The sequence below is a fragment of the Musca domestica genome, unplaced genomic scaffold (genome assembly GCF_030504385.1).
Source record: "Musca domestica strain aabys unplaced genomic scaffold, Musca_domestica.polishedcontigs.V.1.1 3, whole genome shotgun sequence".
NCBI classification, from domain to species: domain Eukaryota; kingdom Metazoa; phylum Arthropoda; class Insecta; order Diptera; family Muscidae; genus Musca; species Musca domestica.
Window position 1 is genome coordinate 13,145,913 of NW_026712299.1, and position 18,476 is coordinate 13,164,388.

The 18,476-nt window shown below is 36.9% G+C and overlaps 1 protein-coding gene across 1 annotated transcript in view; it reads left to right on the top strand.

Annotated features, from left to right (window-relative positions):
- Positions 1 to 18,476, top strand: part of LOC101901487 (uncharacterized) — a 115,705-nt gene that overhangs the window by 414 nt on the left and 96,815 nt on the right. The window lies entirely within an intron of this gene.

Consider the following 18,476-nt stretch of genomic DNA (forward strand, 5'->3'; position numbering starts at 1 on the left):
AACATGAAGAAAGAAGCGAGATAAATCCATAGTTACTTTTGAGGACCTTCATGGAATCACTTTCTGAGTCGATTTATGCATGTCAGTTCGTCTATCCATGTATATTTGTGAACAGAATGCAGGTCGCACTTATTATCCAACTGGTATGAAATTTTCAAATCAATATTTGTTTGGCGCAAGGACAGACCCCATTGAAATTAGTGAGAATCGGTTCAAATTTATATGTAGCTCTCATATATAATTTCAACCGATTTCGAATAATTGTGGCCCAATATCCCAATATCAATCCAAATGGCCTGGATTTTGGTACATTCAACCGAATTAAGTCTAGAAGTAAGCACATCAAATTTGGTGAAAATCAGTTCAGATATAGCTTTAGCACCCATATATATGCTTCATCCGATTAGGTGTTTAAGACAATCATATGCGTAATATGCACTCCACAAGAATAATATATGACACCACATAACTTATGGAGCTCAAAAGTACCTATGCCAAATCCGATTATCAGATTAGGATCCCCTATACAGGGTGAGGTAAAATAACTGCAACAAAGTTAAAAGCCACAATTTTTACATTATTTTTTAAATTTATTGAATGAAAGCAAAAAATGTCGGAAATAGCATCAAATTTTAGAGTAAGTTTAGATTTGTTAGAATTGGTCGCCTTTGGCATGAATTATGACCTTCAAACGGGCAACGAAACCATCACACGCTGTCCGAATGTTGCTAAGCGTTGTTTTGGCCCATTATCGGCGAAGCGCATGCTTGAGGTGATCGACACTTTGGTATTTTTTAGTGCCAACCTTGCTTTCCAAAATACTTTAGACACAATAGTTCAACGGATTGGTATCCGCAGGTTTTGGTAGCCATTATGCGCTGGAAATGAAGCGAGGGCCCTCATTTTGTAACCATTCTTGGGTGGTGCGTTCTGAGAGTGATGGTACTGAGTCCTGTTGGAATGTCCAAGGTCTGGGGACAAAATGTTTGCGTACCCAAAGCTTTAACACACCCTCCAGAATATTTTCGCGATAATATTCGGCATTTATTCTCATCCCACAGTCGATTTATACTCGCGGAGAGCGATCATCGGCTGTTATGACGGCCCACACCATCACCATGGGCGGCGCCTGAGTTCCGGTGGCCAATCGAAGGTGCACATTTTCAGCTGACCTCTTTGGCAAGTAAACACGATCATTTTGTTTGTTTACAAACTGCTGGACAACGAATGTTTTCTCATCGGAGAAAAACAAATTCGGAAGTTCACTACTTTCGGCCGAGCGGAGCAACTCTTTAGCTCTTTTGAGTCTATTTTCTTTCGGTAGCGGCTTTACCCCGAGCTCATTTTTCAATATTTGCCGAATGGAATATAACGATATTTTCAGCTCACTAGCCATGTTTCTTTCACTGCGGCGCGGGTTTCGATCAACTCGCTTCTTTTCTTTTCGAACCATTTCTGCTGATGTTGCTGTTTTTTTTTTTCGTCCACTTCCTTGACGTCGGGCTACGCTACGAGTATCACAGTAACGAGAGGTGGTACGAGACACAAAAGATTTATTCACATTTAAATGCTGGAGTTCTCTAACGATAGCCACTTGTGGGTTTCCAGCCAAATACAGGGTTGCCCATATTCGACGGACCCATCTGGCAATGCCATAACTATTGACAGAGACGTCACATCGCTTAATAACATACCGCGTTTGAAGCGTCAGTACAAGCAGATTGTTACCATGAACCAATACACGCCATGCGAAAGCTCTGAAATAGTTGAAATTTACATTCAACAGAAGAAGTCAACTGTGAAAACTCAACGTGCTTCAAAAACATTAAAAAATGTGAGAAGTGCGCCTTCTAAGAACACCATTAAGCGTTTATACGAAAAATTTTCGAGTGGTAAGGCTCTTTCTAATCCGAAGAGGCCATGTAAAAGTCGATCAAGGCGATCGGCCGAGAATATCGCTGCCGTACGAGCCAGTGTTGAGAGGTCCCCAAGAACATCCCAAAAACGCCGTTCTCAGCAGTTGGGCATGGCTCGGTCCACTTTACAACGGATTATTCGCATAGATTTGCATTTGTTCCCGTACAAAATTCAATTGACGCAAAGAATGTTGCCTGCGGACAAGCGTCGTCGATTGGAATGGGCCCAAAGAGTCATGGGTCCGTCGAATATGGGCAACCCTGTATAAAGAAATCACACTATCACGCTTGAATTCCATCACGAATAACTTGTTCTTTGTAAAATTCTCACCAAAATGCTTTTGTACGCTTGTAAACAATATAATGAGCTGTCACTGGAATATTTTTAACAGCTGTCGGACGAGTGGCTTAGAAATGACAGCAGTCTGAAATTGGTTGCAATTTTTTCATCTCACCCTGTATATGAGTATATACTATTATTTATTAAATTCATCCTTAAAAAATTCTGCGTCGCAGCATGTCGTTTTTGGCCTCAGTTCTTGCACTTGCTGTATTTTGAAAGATTCCAAATCTGAATCCTTCCGCAAAATTTCCATATTTTTGAGTAACATAGGGACAAATGCTGCCAACGGTGACTTGGCCATTGTTGGTAATCCTTAAACACTGGCCGATACAGCTGCGATATTTTCTTCAATTCACACTGTACGTAAGTGTGTTGGTGGTTTAATGTCTAGTCATGTACATTTTGTGTGAAATTTAGTCACAATAACCCAAAAACCGCTTTAGTAGCTCGATTTAACTGACCATAAAATGAAGGAAGCACACCATGAACTTTCATAACAGATCACACACTTAAATTATCAAAAATTTTGATTTGATTTTTTGATTTTGACAGTGAAACGAAACTAAGTCCGTGTTGCCAAAAAGATAATATCTAAAAATATCGGCCTTTTCATCGTTCGCTTTTTTTACACCCTGTACCATATAGTGGTAGGAGATAGACCCATGGAGAGGGAAACGAGATATACCCATAGTTACTTTTGAGGATCTCCATAGAATCACTTTCTGAGTTGATTTATGCATGCCAGTCCGTCTATCAATGTATTCGTGTATATGTATGTATTCAGATATAGCTATAGCTCCCATATATATATTGTTCATCCGATTTGTTGTTTTTGTTACCCACAGCCGTAATATGCACTCCGAAACAATGATATTTAGGGAAATGTATCAAATACAACTCAAAAATATCATTGCCAAATTTTATCGAGATCGGTTCAGCTTTGGATATAGCTCCCATATATGTATCATTATCTGATTTCAAATTAATTTTGCAAATGGGCAATACAAGTCCGAATTTAAAAGATACAAATGCTTCGGCATATTTAGTCCTTTGAACTTTAAATTATAATTATAATCATAGCGTGTTTGCTTAAATTCCCCCATAAAATCTTTTAATTGTTATGTCGAGCTCTACCAAATTAGCAAAGTGTTATAGGGGTATCATAAAGTCGGCCCCGCCCGACTTTAGGACTTTCTTTACTGGTTTTGTTTTAATTTATCCTCTAATATTACAAAATAAAACTCAACTCCGATCTATTCGAATTTCAATTTGCAATATGTTACTCTTCAGTTATTAAAACTACTTGGTTAGAATCCCACATAATTTTCATTACTTATCTCTATTTTCTTCCACAAATGTTAAGTACTTATGATATCCGATGCCCTCATTTATTTATATTATAAATAAGTTTGAATTTGTATTTAAAATATTCGAAGTGGAACAGTTCATCAATATATTCTATGTTCATTCGTCAATATACCACATTCTTTGTAAAATGTCTAAACCACCTTCGTATTTTATTTATTCATGCAGCAGAGTCATTAGCTACACCTAACGGCCCCAAAGGCTTATGAGTTTTGCTGGATGAAGCAGCACATAACAACTATATATTTTCCTAATATGTACCTTCATGCCACCACCACCACTAAAACTATGCATATTTATATTAGAAAAGTTGAAGTACACACTCATGGCAAAGTTTTCATCAGACGCTCGCTTGCGCACTCACTCACAGCCACACCATATGTTCTGACTTTATGCATTTGATTATTTTCAATATTGCCATTTTTCCTACACCCACATTCCTCAATCCTCAATTAGTGAAATCCCTTGGTCCATCATGATCCTAATGGATGAATCGTTTTGTTTCCAAGCGCAAGACAGACAGGCAAACAAACGGTCGGGTGGTCGGTCGGTCGGTCGGCGGTGGGTCCACCAGTCCGTCCGCTGTGAGCTAGGTATGGCCACCATGTACATTGATAGCACCAAAAGGTAAATCTTTCCAATTCGTTACACTTGGTTTGGCAAAGCCAATGAAACATTACCATGTTTTGCACGCCTTTGCAACGCCGCAGGCCATAAACATAATAAGTCACACCATGGCGAGAGAGAGTGCGACTGAGGGAGCCTGCTCCTCATGTAGTTGTCGTCTTGGTCGTCGCCATCGTCGCCGTGTCATGGCATGGCATGGTGTGGTGTTTTTCCTTCATCATTACCATTTCCAGTGAAGTTTCGCACGTATCCACCTCCAGGGACTGTTACCACGGCTCTACCCTTCTTAGCTATATTTGCTTTATAGATTTTGCTTATTTTGTTTCAGTTTTTTTTTTTTTTTTCGTTTGAAATTGTTTCTCCTCCATCCATCCACCCATCGACGCACCACTTCTGTATCTTATCTGCATTATTGTTTTTAGCTGACTGGTTCTGCTGTTGCTATTTTAAATATATCCCTGGTGGAAATTTTATACAGCTGATTTTTTGTTGTTGTTGTTGCTGTTTATTTGCTAGTCTCTGCCAGCAATATCCCATCACCTACAAAAGTAGCAGTGCGAATTCGTTCTGGCATTCTGGTGTTTCCAAGCCCCATGAGTGTACAAGCTGGCCACTTTCAGATACAGACAATAAATGTTTTGTGTGTTTTTCGTTCGTTTTTCGTATTTTGTTTAGCTCCGGAAGCTCTTAGGCGCATAAAATTTGTTAATTGTGACCTTTAAATGTTTTAACAACCTTTGGGGTGAAATAAATTGATTAGTTCGAGTGCAAATGGGATGGCAACACTTTAACTGAGTAATGAAAATTTAATGGCATAAACTTATGTTTGGGTGTTCATAAAAATCCTGAAATATTCAGTTGAAAAATATTAGTTGGTTTTGATGTTTTTCCCTCAGCAAATTTACGATGATTTAAATATTTTTTGACTTCAGTTACGATTATTCAAATTGTTGGCCCTCTGTAGCGTTGGTTCCGATATGTGATTTTTTATACCCTCCACCAAAAAAGGTATGGAGGGTATATTAAGTTCGTCATTCCGTTTGTAACTCATCGAAATAATAATTTTAGATCCAACAAAGTATATATATTCTTGATCAGCGTAAAATTCTAAGACGATTTAGCCCTGTCCGTCCGTCTGTCCGCCTGTTGTAATCACGCTACAGTCTAAACGAATTAAGATAGGAAGCTAAAATTTTGCACAGATCTCTCTTTTGTCTGCAGGCAGGTCAAGTTCGAAGATGGGCTATATCGGCCCATGATATCGTATAGCCCCCATATAACCCCCGATTTTCGGTATTTTGATGATTTCACCCACATTTTTCAACGGAATTGTCTGAAAATCCACAAAAGGAGTTCCTTGTGGGCACTTTATACCTCGGCAGAAAATTGTCCATACAGGTCCACGATATCGTATAGCCCCCATGTAACGGTACCCCCCGATATTCCGTATTTTGATGATTTTACCACACATTTTTCAACGGAATTGTCTGAAAATCCACACAAGGTGTTCCTTGTGGGTACTTTACCCCCTGAAAGAGAATTGTCTATACAGGTCCACGATATCGTATATCCCCCATATAACGGTATCCCCACGGTATTCGGTATTTTTATGATTTTACCCACATTTTTCATCGGAATTGTCTGAAAATCCACACAAGGAGTTCCTTGTGGGTACTTTATGCCTCGGCAGAGAATTATCTATGTAGGTCCACCATTCGTATAGCGCCCATATAACGGTACCCCCGATATTTGGTATTTTGATGATTTTATCCACATTTTTCATCGGAATTGTCTGAAAATCCACACAAGGAGTTCCTTGTGGGTACTTTATACCTCGGCAGAGAATTATCTATATAGGTCCACGATATCGTATAGCCCTCATATAACGGTACCCCCGATATTCGGTATTTTGATGTTTTTAGCCATATTTTTTAACGGACAGAGAATTCTCTATATAGGTCAACCATAACGTATAGCTCCCATATAACAATACCCCGCGATATTCGGTATTTTGAAAATCCAATTTGAAGAGAGTTGGAAGCTTATTTCGCTTTCTTTGAGCGTTTTGTTTTTCAAAATCTTGAATTTTATGTGGGGGTGGTATCAGAAGAAATGGTCCCATATCTACCATCTTAATAACAGATCTTGTGTTGATGAAAATATTTCAATGTACTTAGTCTGAATGGATTCAGATTTTAATTTAGCGTTTTATGAGCTTCATTGTTATTCAAAATGTTGACCCTTTGTGGGGGAAGTACCATAAGAAGTTGACCGATATGTCCCATCTTCACAGCAGTTCTTGTGTTGGTAGAAATAATGGAATGTGTGAAATATGAAGAGAACTGGATGCTTATTTCGGATTTTATGATTGTTTTGGTTATCCAAAACTTGGACCCTTTGTGGGGGAAGTAACAGAAGAAATAGTCCGATCGCTGCCATCTTTATAACAGATCTTTTGTTTGTGGAAATATTGAGATGAGCCAAGTCTGAATGGAATCGGATTTTAATTTCGTGTTTTATGAACTTTATGGATATTCAAAATTGTGAAGCTTTGTGGGGGAGGTACTTGATGGAGTGGACCGATATATTCCATCTTCACACCAGTTCATTATTAAAAATATTGTGATGTGTGTAATTTGAAGATAATCGGATTTTTGCATCACATTTTATAAGATTAATAATTATTAAAAGTTTTGACCATATGTGCGGGAGGTACCTCGTAAAAAAGGCCGATATTGGCAATATTTGGACCTGACGTAGCAATGATACCACTTTTGGGATTTGTAAATTTTGAACAGAATTGGATGGTTCTTTCTTGTTCTATTAGGTAAATTATTTTCTTCGAAAACTCTGACCTTTTATGGGGGACGTACCAGAAGAATTGGATCGATATTTCCCATCTCTAAAATCGATCTAAGTTTGATACTAATACTACGATGTACCAAGTTTGAGCCAAATCGGATATTACTCTCGGGAGTTATTGTGGACACTTGCGAGAAAGACGGACGGATAAGAACCCCAAATGTCAAGTTTCAGCTGATTTGGTTGGAAATTGTGACGGAAAACTCAAAAATACAGAAAATCGGAAATTACCGTAATATGGAGGTTAAACCTATTAGTGGACCTCAATGGAACATTTTTCGCAAAGAAGGAGCAGATCTTTAAAAAATCGAAGTTTCAAGTGTCAAGTTTCAGTTTATTTTTGGTTGGAAATTGTGGCAGAAACCTTCAAAATACCAAAATTTGGGAGGTACCATTATATGGAGGCTATACCTAAACTTGGACGAATATAGTTCATTTTCAATACAAATCAGCCTGCATATAATAAAAAACAAGTAAGCAAAGGCTACAGTCGAGCGGGGCCGACCGTTGAATACCCTACAACACTATAATAAACGATACAGTTTATATATGCGAGATACTCGAAAGAATTCCACAAGATATTGTGACAAATAATAAAATAAAACCATTAGGTTTTGTTCACTAATCTTCGAATAATAGCAACTTAAACAAATTTGCTCATTTCCAATTTATTGGTAAATGGTCTTCCTAGATCTGGAACCAATATTTCCCAACGACCTATAACCTCTAAGAAGTGGCAAAAGATTAACATTTATTATTGGTTTTTGACTGAAACGCATCTATATGAGATACAGACATTTGACTATACGAAATCAGCGTTAACGAAATAGTCAGAAGTGCGTCTTTCCTTTATTTGTGAATTCTCCAAAAAGTCTCTGGAATAGAAATTTTCTATTTTGTCTACATAAGTTGGCAAACTATTTCACACATTGAATATTTTTGGATGGCCATCCAAAACTGCTTGGCTTTTGCAATGTCCGGTAACCCCCTTTCAAATGTCCGTGAGGATCGGGCGATAATTACGACCTGCCGACAATTTTGCAGTTTTTTTTTGGTCCATTTCAACCCCTAAATATATGACGATCATCTCCAAAAAGAGTAGGCTTCTATTCTGACCCTCATCTTATCCCCATGCAAAATTTCGTAAGGATCGGGCCATAAATGCGATCTGTATATGATATCCTGATATCCTTACTACTTAGTTTTGTTAGCTGTAGAAATATTACCAAATGTTTAATTCAAAAAGAAAATATGCCAAAAATATGACAAAATTGAAAAAATATGAGAAAATTTTACAAAATCAATATTTTCATCTTTAGAGAGATATTTTTATGCGATTTTTTAGACGTTTTTTCATTCCTGCCAAGAGGCCATTCTGAATTAATGAGAACTGTCGAAATCAGTTCAGCCGTTCTCGACATATAAGATATCTTTCAAGCATATCTTCTTTGATAGATATATATATCGCACATATTTTGCTATATATCCGATTTGTTGGATGTTAACATCAATGTAAAGGTCAGAAGTAACCTTGTCATGGCTTTGTGATTTCGCCGGGATTTAAAATATTCGCGGTTTAATGAAAATTTTTGAATTTTGTCAACGAAAAAGATATGGTCTATTTTACCCGCTAAATATTATCCGATGACCACCCAAATTGGTAGGCTTCTTCCCAGCCCTAAACTCTAGCTACATGCGAAATTCCGCCTCGATTGGTCTATAATTGCGACCTGTATAGCTACTGCAAAATCCGAAATTTTTTCAGTATTTGGTCCATTTCAATCCCTAAACATTTGGCGATCATCTCCAAAAGAAATAGGGTTCTATTCTGACATTAACCCCACCTACGTTTTAAATTTCGTGAAGATCGGGCCATAATTGCGACCTGTAGAGTGATTACAAATTAACATGGACAGACGGACAGACGGACAGACGGACGGACGGACATACATAGCTAGATCGACTCAGCTCGGCGAGCTAGGAAGATCCATATATACTTTCCTATGTGGGAAACCAATATTTCGAGGTGTTACATAATTTTTGGCTCAATCAAACTTATAATACCCCCAACACATAGTGTTGTAGGGTATAAAAACAACATTTGTGGCAAATTTTAAAGCTCTATATCAAAAACTATGGACTCTATCGTTATTTCAACAGACAGGCAGAAGGACAGATTTAAAGAAAATCGAACACTTATTACCAATTTTATGCGAATAATTTTTAATCAAAATTTTAACCTTTTGGGTGAGCCGATAAATTCCATATTAAGATCAGATCTCTGGATAAGAGAAGTATTTAGATGTACCGAGTTTGAAAAAAATCGCTGACTTGTCACGCAAGTTATGTGAGATATAAATATTAAAATCATAATCCTTGGGGAGGGAGGTGCGAGAAGAGGTGGACCGATATATAGCTAGTTCATACCAGATCTTGGTTGGAGGAAATATTGGGATTCGTGAAATTAAAATCATAATCCTTGGGGAGGGAGGTGCGAGAAGAGGTGGACCGATATATTGCATTTTCATACCAGATCTTGATTGGAGGAAATAGTGGGATTCGTGAAATTTCCAGAGAATTGGATGCTTTTTTAGCATTTAATGAGTGTTTTCTTATTCAAGCTTTTCTTATTCGCAAAATTCTTCAAAATTTATAATAGCTCAGATTTTTTTAACAAATCTGAGATTATTGCTCTGCTGTTTCTTTAAAAAATCTACAACTATATATCTTCCAATTTTCCCTTTAAATGTACTTGCATGCATCCTCACACACACATATTACATGTTGTCATGTATAGGGTTGATGAAATGTCAAATGTATATAATAAAACAATGTCACATGGCAACCGAGAAGATAACAACCAATGACACTAAATGTCATAGACGAATGTTTCCCCCTCCTCCCAAACACACACAAATACACTAAAAATAGGGGGCTACCATAGGACACCATACCAAAAAAAAAGGAACTGGCAAGTAGGTGTATTCCCTAATACGTCATGCCCGTTTTTTTTTTTTTTTTTTGCTAAAGTTCCTAGGTATCATCTAGCTAACAATCAAATAATCTATGCACATACATATATACACACATTCCATATGGGGTAGGTGTGAAAAAACCAACACAGCATTCATTTTTCTTTTGCTGACGAGTGAACAACTCCTGTCATATGTTGATAGTAATAATTTTTAGGGTAATTTTTCATCGTCCACGCGATGGATAGATGGTTGGTGCATAGACACAGTCACATGCACATGAGTGCATAGGGGATATGGTGCAAGGATACATGAACTGCATTGTCATCATTATGTGAAGCTCTTATGATTTTGTGGGATGCTTATATTTTGGGGTGGGGGTTAAAGGCGAAATGTGTTGTAAAACGAAAATATTTGCAGAGGGTTATTAAATGGCTATGGGTAATAAAAATAATCATAGAGTAAGTAGAGAGAGATTAAATTTTGGAGCTGCTGGGGAAATGCCTTTAAAATCCAAGACCTTTGGTTGGGAGGTTTTTCGGAAACAAGAATATAAAACAAATGCATTATATTTGGTCTATGATCTTTTTACCCTAAGGGCATTATTTTTGTGTATTTTTTGTAATATGGAGAAGGAAGCGAGATATACCCATAGTTAATTTTAAGGATCTTCATAAATCACTTTCTGAATCGTTTTATGCATGTCAGTTCGTCTGACCATATATTAGATATAGCTCCCATATATATGTTAAATCCGATTGGTAATTGGGTAATATCAGTCAAAATGACCTGAATTTTGGCATATCCGACCGAATTCGGTCTAGAATCAAGTACATCAAATTTGGCTAAAATCGATTCTGATATAGCCATAGCTCTCATATATATATGTTTCATCCTATGTGGGGTTTAAAGGAACTCACATTCGTATTATGCACCCCACAAAAATGATGTTTGGTATCAGATAAAGCCCAGCAAAACCTCAGCAAAATTTTATCAAGATTGGTTCAGATTTGGATATAGCTCCCGTACACAAGGTGAGATAAAAAAAAAAAACTGCAACAGAGTCATATGCCATAATTTTCAAATTTTTTCTTACATTTTTTTGAATAAAAGCAAAAAAATGTCGGAAATAGCATCACATTTTAGAATAAGTTTAGATTTGTTCGAATTGGTTACCTTTGACACGAATTATGGCCTTCAAACGGCCAATGAAACCGTCTCACGCTGCCCAAATGTTGCTCTGCGGTATTTTGGCACATTCCCGGCGAAGCGCTTGCTTGAGGTGATCGGCACTTTGGTATTTTTTAGTGGCAACCTTGCTTTCCAAAATACCCCAGACACAATAGTCCAACGGATTGGTATCCGGAGATTTTAGTGGCCATTGTGTGCTGGAAATGAAGCGAGGAATCTCATTTTCTAACCATCCTTGGGTGGCGCGTGCTGAGTCTTGTTGGAATGTCCAAGGTCTCCGGCCAAAATGTTTGCGTGCCCAAGGCTTTAATACACCCATCAGAATATTTTCGCGATAATATTCGGTATTTATGCTGATATATCGGCTGTTATGCGGCCCATAGCATCACCATGGTCGGCGCTTGAGTTCTGGTGGCCAACCGAAGGTGAACATTTTCAGCTGACCTCTTTGGCAGCTGACCTCTTTTCTCATCGGAGAAAACCAAATTCGGCAGTTCACCACTTCCGACCAAGCGAAGCAACTCTTCAGCTCTTTTGAGTCCATTTTCCTTCTGTTGCGTTGTAAGTTCTTGCACTCTTTGGAATTTCAGTGGCTTTACCCCGAGCTCATTTTCCAATAGTAAGCGAATGGAATATTGCGATATGTTCAGCTCACGAGTCATTTTTCGGCCACTGTGACGCGGGTTTCGATTGAAGCGACTTAATCGAACTTTTCGAAACATTTCTGCTGATGTTGCTATTTTCTTCCGTCCACTTCCTTGACGTCGGGCTACGCTACCAGTATCACGGTAACGAGCGATGGTACGAGACACAAAAAATTTATTCACATTTAAATGCTGGAGTGCTCTAACGATAGCCACTTGTGGTTTTCACACTATCACGCTTGAATTCTACCACGAATAACGTATCTTCTGGAAAATTCGCACCAAAATGTAAACAATATAATGAACTGTCACTGGAATAATTTTAACAGCTGTCGGACGAGTGGCATAGAAATGACAGCAGTCTGAAATTTGTTACAGTTTTTTCATCTCACCCTGTATATGTTTCACCCGATTTGGTGTTAACGTCCCTAACATGCGCGATATGCACTCCCCAACAATGATATTTGATTCCCGGCATCAGATTCTGCTCGAAAATAACTCTGTCAAATTTTATCGTGATCGGTGTAGATTTTTATAGAGCTTCTATATACATCTTCATCCGATTTTACGGTTATTGCTCACCGTATATATAATATTGGCCCAAATTGAATATATTTATTCATATTCTACCGAATTTTACACATTTGGTGAAACTCCGTCCGGTATATTTATCGAAAGTTCTCGACAAAAGTTTAGAAGAAGAAGAAGAAGTTTCATAGAGAAGTAAATTATATATTTTTTTTTTCGAAGTTTGGCTCATCTAATTAAACTTATATTTAATACAATTTTATTTGATTATGCTTTAATTATATAAATGTTTGTCATATCAAATTTATACGTCTTTTTTCTCTTTATTCTTAGCAACGACACCTCTCACGTGTCACATTAATAACCCTCTTTTGGCTCCTCCCGTCCATTGCCCATATTAATTGTCAAGAAAATGAATGCAGAAAAAAAACCCCAGATCATATCACTCTCTGTCTGCAAAGTGTTGTTAAATTGTTTTTCACACTTTGTTCTCCTTTGCTTATTTATTATTCTCCTTTGGTTTTTTTTCTTCGGTTTTGTTTCTGCCCCTTTACCAATTCGTCAAGCTGTAGACTAGAAGACAAGAACACACATCATATATTGCATAAAAAAATCATTTAGAAATACTTCAAAATTTCAAAGGCGTTGTCATTGTCACTCATCCGGTATTCGAAGAAACCAGAAAAAAAATACGAGCAACTGGCGACATACATTTATATTACAAGCTAAAGCCGAACCAGATGTATTTGGATAGGGGAAATCAGATTTTGAACAACACAACAAATGAACAACACCAGCAAAAAATGCATATGAAGTGTGAAAAACGAATAAAAAGGGAAAAGAAACATGAAAAAATTGACTCATTAATCATTTTACGGCATACCATAAAAACGATTAGAGCTCGGGGCCATAAAAATATTGAAGATGCTGTGCAGCACAATAAAAAAAAAGAAAAACTCTGAAGGAAATTGTGAGACTTCATATTTAATAGTTTTTAGAAGGGGGTGACTTTTTTTAAGATGGATGCTTAATTTTGGTTTATTGTTCTTTTTTCTAGGGAAAATCTAAAAAAACAAAACGCTCAAAAAATTGGCTTAACTTCCACATTTTTCGGAATTTGATAAAGAGGTTATTCATACTTGACTGTCTAATGTATTGACTACAATGATTCATACCAATAGACGTTTATATTGAGCCATATCGGAATTTCGATGGCAAAAAACAAGAATCACTGATCTTAGATCATCCTTTTGAGGTTGATTTTATATAAAGATCGGGCTGGAATAGTAAATCTCTAAAAATAGGAAATGTGACCACACTGTATTCCGGTGAATCTGAAATGAGTTCTTTTTTCTCAGACAAAGCAAACATATAATACCCAATAAAGTTCCTGGGTTCCGAAGTGTAATTCAAGTAAAGATACCAGCCATAAACATTGCAATTCATCAAATTGTATTGAAGCATTTTTTTAAGTACGTGACCTAAAACCAAATGTCATCACATCAAAGGCTTAGAAATCGGCTCGTCTAACTCGTATAAATACGATTTGGATGAGTACCTGATATAGCTATTAATATAAAATTATAGACAATTTTTTTGGAATGAATGGTTGTGATTTTTTAAATACCAAACGGCGAAGCTTATAATAATTTCAAGGAGTCGACATTTCACCTTCAAATGTGGATTTGCCAGCACCGCTATATGGGTCTTATGCCAAAAGATAGACCTTTATAAAGGTATGTTGCAGGTTTAGTTGCCTACCATGGGAAATACAAGAAATCCTAAATCGTAGCGCATTCCGTTAGAAATAGTCGTTGAGACTGCAAAAATATCGAAAATTTAGAAGTAACATTATAAGTGTGTATATAAGTCGTCAAATTCCAGGTATGGGAGACTTTGTGAAATTTCTAAGTAATGGATCCACTTGACCCATTTTTAAACCAAACATACTGAAGTACTTCCAAGCTTCCTACAAAAATTTAAAAGCTTTGTATTGCGTATGCTGCCAAATGTAGTTTAAAATATTGAAGCTCACCTGTATATGGTCAAGCATCTAGCCAACGAAGTTTGGCCTGGGAATCCGAGCTGCTTTTGGGATTTTGATCGACAAGCCGATACTTGACACACCTCAGAAACATGGTGCACAATAAAATTTTAAGAAAATTTGCTGGAAATTCGGAAAAATTGATAAATTTATCAGAGATAAAAAAATGATTTTTCATAAACCTAAATTTTAATGCTTTTAGGGTACATCCTAAGTTTACACATTTATTTTGTTCAAAGACTCTTAATAACATTTGGTGTAGGATATTTCTTCCTTTAATACTTTCACCAGAAAGGATTAAGAATTATTGCAGATTTTGATTCTGATTCGAAATTTTCAATGTAATTTTCTTAAAAATTTTTATACTAAGAAATATAGTTTTTTTTCGAGGCTTATATTGGAATTTTTTGTAGATTATTCGGTCCTAAACTTGTTCTCTCTGAAAAGAAGTTTAATGCTATTTGTATACATCAAGTAGAAAACAAGTAAAGAAGGGCCAAAGTCGGACTGTGCAGACTTTATGATACCCTACGCTATGTTATACCCTACAACACTATGTGTTGGGGGTATTATAAGTTTGATTGGGCCAAAAATTATGTAACACCTCGAAATATTGATTTTCCACATAGGAAAGTATATATGAATCATCCTATCTCGCCGAGCTGAGTCGATCTAGCTATGTATGACCGTCCGTCTGTCATTGTTAATTTGAAATCACTCTACAAGTCGCAATTATGGCCCGATTTTCACGAAATTTAGAATGGAGGTGGGGCTAGAACCAGAATAGAAGCATAATATATAGGGGTTAAAATGGACTGAAAAGTTTACTGATTTTGCCGTTGCTCTACAGGTCACAATTATAAACCAATCGAAACGGAAATTAGCATGAGGCTAGAGCTTAGGGCTGGGCAGAATCCATCCAATTTTGATGGTCATCGGGTAATGTTCAGTTGATGTAATAGATCATAACATTTGTGTTTAATAAAATTCAAATTTTCCATTACACCGCGAATATTACTATGTTATACCCTAAACACTACAATATGTTAAAAGCCCCATTATGTTCATTTCGCTATTGAAATTAGGATTTTGACTAGGGACATTTACCCAATATTTCTGCACTCGGTCGGGCTGTTAGTTGTTGTAGTCCATTTTACAGCTAAATAGAATCCAATGGTCATCCAAAATGTTAAATTCTTCCCTGTCCTTAACTCTCTTCACAGGCGTGTCGATTGGCTTCAATTTTGTGATCAGGAAGTTTTTCTGTTGGTATACTTGAACCAAGAAGCGCCTCCGTATTTCCAAATTTAGACTCATCTGTATGATTTGCTTGTTTACGATATTTGGCTATATTCGTCAAAAAAATCGGCACAAAAAGCCCGAAGTCCGCCTTTTCGGATATCGCCTGTAAGTAATGCTGGTATTATTTCACACAAAATTAGTGGTCCATTCTACCCGCTGTCCTTATCTCTAACTTTATGCGAGATTTCGTCTCCTTTGGTTCCTATTTGTGCAAAATCAGGAAAAATTTTAGTTGTTATTCCATTTCAACCCCTTAATATATTGCGGACATCTACGAAAACAATAGGTCTAGCCCTTCTGAGCCCAACATTACCCTTGTGAAAAATTTCTTGACGATCGGACGATATTTGCAAATACTTATATAATATCCCCAACCTATGTTGTAAGGTGAAAAAATATTACAAAACAAATACTTCAATATTATAAGTCAATTTGAAAAAATTGCATGCGAAAGTTATGAGAAAGAAAATGTCACAAAATACTACAAAATCTAAACTAACATCATTATTGGCATATTTTTCTGCGATTTTTTTAGATTTTATACTTTAATGACAGGATTCTGAATTGACAAAATTTGTCAAAATCAGTCTAGCCTTCTTTTGTATATATACATTGCATATATATCTCTATATATATCCTATATATTTAAAATCGGCATCTACGTAACGGTCAGAATTGACCTGTTCGTCTATTTGTGATTTCCCCGGGACTAAAAATATTCGCGGTTTGAGGGAAATTTAGACCTTTTTTAATACAAATATTATGGCCTATTTCACCCACCAAATATTACCCGATGACCATCAAAATTGGAAGGCTTCTGCCCAGCCTTAAGCTCTAGTCCCATGCTTACTGCCGCTTCGATTGGTTTATAATTGCGACCTGTGGAGCAATTACAAAATCAGGAAATTTTTCAGTTTTGGTCCATTTCAACCCCTAAATATTATGCGATCATCTCCAAAAGCAATAGGCTTCTATTATGCCCCACCTCCATGACAAATTAATATAGATAGTCGGACGGACATACATAGCTAGATCGACTCAGCTCGGCGAGATAGGAAGGAAATATTTTCGAGGTGTTACACAAACTTTGTCCCAATCAAACTTATAATACCCCCAAGACATAGTGTTGTAGGGTATAACTAATAATCAAAGATTATACCCAGGAGGAATTCAGCCTTTTTTCAATTTGTGAACATAATTTTTATACCCTCCACCTTGGAAATGAGGGTATATTAACTTTGTCATTCCGTTTATAACATCCTTAAATATTCGTCTTAGACCCCATATAGTGTATATATTCATAATCAGCATAAAATTCTAAATCGATTTAACTATGTCCGTCTGTCTGTCCGTCTGTCACTCTGTCCGTCTATCTGTCCGTCTGTCTGTTGAAATTACGATACAGCCCACATTATTTGACGTAGAAAATTTAGCAGAGCTATTTGCATTGTGTCTAGGATGGTTGGTATTGAAAATGAGATATATCGGTCCACGTTCTGGTATAGTCCCCATATAACGGTACCTCTCGATATTCGGTAATTTGATGATTTTTGCAACATTTTTTCACGGATTTGTCTGAAAATTGGTATTTGTTGGTCATAATGGGTCCTAGTTCGTGTGGCGAAACATTGTAATTACAGGTCCTCGTTTTGGTGTAGCCCCCATATAACGGTACCTCCCGATATTCGGAATTTTAATGGTTTTTGCCATATTTCTTCTAATGTTTCTTTTACCCTAGGTGGAGGGTATTAAAAGTTTGGCCCGGCCGAACCTAATGTTTTTTTACTTGTTATACCCTACATTCGGATTTCGGATTTCCGTCCGAAAGGCTTTCGATTTGCATTTCTGGGTATGCCGGGTATTCGTAGGTACTGAAAATATTTATAGATATATATTTAATAACTATTGTTTTTTAAATTGTTAACCAGAAAAAATGTGGTAAATCTTATTTATTCTCCGTCGAGACTTAACCAAAACCTTATCATGCCATGGTTAAGAATTAATATTAAAATTTAATATTCCATTTTAAATTTAAAGGAGGCATGAAAAACAAAACCGACATAACTACGGAATATCTGTCAATCACAACTGCGCAAACACTTATGATAATAATAACAATAACAACAACAACCACAAATAGGACAATATGCACCACAATAAACAGAAAAGAACATCAAATATTTAACATTGCATAAAATGCAAATTATTTCGCAATGCAAGGTGGCTGGCTGGCTGGCTGGTGGTGGTAGGTCACGGTGCCTGTTTATTTGCCCCGGCATTGTTGACATTAATCCACTTGATGTGTTCGCGTCTGTGAGTCGCACACACACACACATCGAAACATATGCATATTATTTGACACTTTATTGTTTACATTTAATGCAAGCAATGCAATGAATGTCACACAAACACGCACACATGTTTATTTACTGTGACAATAAAATGCACGTAGGAACGTACGTAGCCGGTGCGGGAACAAATTGCACATATGTGGGTATATGTGTGTGTGTGTGAGTGTTGTTGAAGAACGAACAACTGACGAATTGAACAATGATGCACAGAACATGTGCAGTTTTTGCCAATGTTGACACAGCTATAAAACATAGGGTGGATGTGATGATCATCTTTAGACTACCGGCCTTGATTTCAAAAGCGATTGTCTTAAAGGCTCATCTGGAGAAT